This window comes from Hordeum vulgare, chromosome 4H (genome assembly GCF_904849725.1).
Source record: "Hordeum vulgare subsp. vulgare chromosome 4H, MorexV3_pseudomolecules_assembly, whole genome shotgun sequence".
In the NCBI taxonomy this organism is placed as follows: Eukaryota; Viridiplantae; Streptophyta; class Magnoliopsida; order Poales; family Poaceae; genus Hordeum; species Hordeum vulgare.
In genome coordinates this window covers 472599427-472602001 of record NC_058521.1, presented here as the reverse complement: position 1 = coordinate 472602001, position 2575 = coordinate 472599427, and the positions used below count along the sequence as shown (strand labels likewise).

Genomic DNA, 2575 nt, shown 5'->3' with positions numbered 1-2575 from the left:
CCGGTGAACTCATGCGGTTCCGACATGCCCAGAGGCCAGAGGCGAATCCGTTCACGGTCCGTAGGACCAACACCATTCGAAGGTTGATGGCCCGCCCCGCCTAGAATAGGAATCTTTGACTGGGCTTACACACATTCGCTCACTTACGCTGTCCCCCCTCAGCTCACCCTAGCCCCGGGTACGTCGTCTCCAAGGCTTCACACAAAATCTTCACTGACAACATATGCATGCTTTTGTAGGGTCAGGCAGAACTGTTGTTGCCTGATGGGAACTTCCCCCATATTGCTATCAATGTCTTCATGTCGCACGACCTCTTAACATTACACCACTGAATCCCCAATCCTTTGCTTGCTGTGGAGTGACAGTACCAATATCCACTAATCGTTGTTTCCACATACGGTTGCCGGTTGACATCTCTTCTAATTCGTCGATACGAGAAGCAAATTGTTGTGTGGAGGAATCAATATCTCGACATAAGCCAAGAGGCAGATCTTGTGCCACTCCACCAGGTCGTATGAAACTGGCATGCATCCTGGCTCCCGGGACTCTTTCATAGAATTCCAACAATTTCTCCCGCTCCTCAAAAGCCCAAAGGAACGGAGTTGATGCTCCCACATCCATAGCATGAGTAGTTGAAGCAAGTGAATGATTTGAAATTTGAGTTATTTCACAGAATAACACTCTTATATATTGAGCTCGTAATGGTACCTCACAATTCAAAAGTCTCTCTACGGCTGAAGAATGAGCGTGTTCTTGGGCCATCGTAGAAACATAGATAGGGTCAACGACGGAACGAACAATGAAACTTTACGACAGCTTTTTCGTACACGTTCACTTGCATCACATACACAAGTGCTCTCTGAACCGTGCAATAAGGTCACGCATAAGACGGCTCTACCACTAGAGTTACCTTAGCCCCAGGCCATGCTATTCCATGATATTGGAAAAAGTTGACTAATTATTATCATCGTCTTGAAAGCTGGGCGCCTTTTGAATATGAGTGGGGCTCCTAGTCTAGGCGGCGCCCTCGTGGAGCCAAACCGAAGGAAGAGCAAAAGGGCGAGGCCACACCCGGCTTTGAATAGGAGGGGGGCTTAGCTTTGGATCCCGCGTGCTTGCATAAATGAATGGATCGGAAAGGGGGCTGGGTTCTATTTTCGGGCCGGGCAGGAGGTGAAGGCCAGAAGAAGAAGAGAAGTGCGCCTTCCCGGTAAGGAAGAGGATAAAAAGGTGCTGTCATCTATCTCGACCTGTTTCCCGAGGCGCTGGAAATGAAGACCGGCTCAGAGAATCACTGTCGTGCTTTCTCTCCCCCATCGTTTCGCCAACAAAGAAGTCATCCTTGACTTGACGATTGACCATTCCATCCCTACCGAGCCGCCTCTTCGAAGTATTTACCTCTGCCTTTCTTTTTTTAGAACATACCCTTCAAATCAAAAAGAAAAAAAGAAAGAAAAGTTCCTCGTCTGTGATTTAATCGGCCCTAAGGGAGTTTACTCGACCCATTCTCCAGTCTCCCGCACTGCTCAAGTGTGCGACTCCGTATGAGGACCTCCTTCCCTTTTGCTCTGCCCACTCTCCATTCACACGGTTATCAAAGCGGAGGAAGGGCGGGCAGCAGGTACCACGAGCCCTTTGTCCCACACATCTATCAAGAAGCAAGTGTAGTTCACCGGTTCCACCGAATGCTCCTATCTCTTGGCAAAGATCGTGTGAGTGTGCAGTTATGCTTCGGATGCTTCGCCATGGAATAGATCGACTCAGTTCCCCTTCTTTTCCGGTGCACTCGCTTTGTATCTCCGACACACATGGAAGGACGTGGTGGGAAGAATGCTGCCCTAGCCTCTGTCTGGTCGATCATTCCGCTGGCATCTTGCATTCACGCTTCCGTTTGACTGCCGCTCGGGAATGTAGTTGTTGATACGTGAGTCTTAGTGGGTCGTTGGCTCCACCTCTTATCTCCTTCTACGACATGCTGTAGTTGTATCCATATTCAATATGTCGCTTAGTCATATCTGCCTCGCAGCAGGTCAGCACCTCGGAAAGAAAGGGAGGGAGGACTTCATTCAGTGACTCTGTGATCGCCCTCTAAACGATCAAAATAAGGTAAAGCTTGAAGATAAGTTTTGTACTCGATTAATTTCTCAGTCCCTCTAGTCGGGTGGGCGCCGGCCGGCCGGATCCCCCTGAAAACCGTACGTGCGGGTCTCCCCGCATGCGGCTCACGCCATTTGAGGTGGCCCAGCCCAGCATTCATTCGCAAATCCTGTAGTGAAATTGAGACTGCTCGACCTCGGAAGCTAATTCGCGTGTAGGCAGCGCTGTCATAATACCGTTGACTGTATCTATTCATTGATACATTGGCTCGCTCCCCCCTCTTTTTTCAAGAACGAATGAGCCGCTCGGACCTTCCATTTCTGTCAAATGACCCGGCTTCCCCTGGCTCTTCCACTGTCCGGGCTCCCTTTCCTCCCTCTGCTCCCCCGGCACAGGCCCTCCACGCTTCGCGCGTGCGGCATTTTCGCCAAACGGTCTTTGCCAGTAGTGCCATCCTCCCCGCAGGCTGTCTTTATGG

At 50.4% G+C, this 2575-nt stretch overlaps 1 pseudogene; it reads left to right on the top strand.

The window, feature by feature from the left end:
* Nucleotides 1-666: 666 nt before the first annotated feature.
* Nucleotides 667-2306, top strand: LOC123446654 (annotated as a pseudogene).
* The last annotated feature ends 269 nt before the right edge of the window (nucleotides 2307-2575 follow it).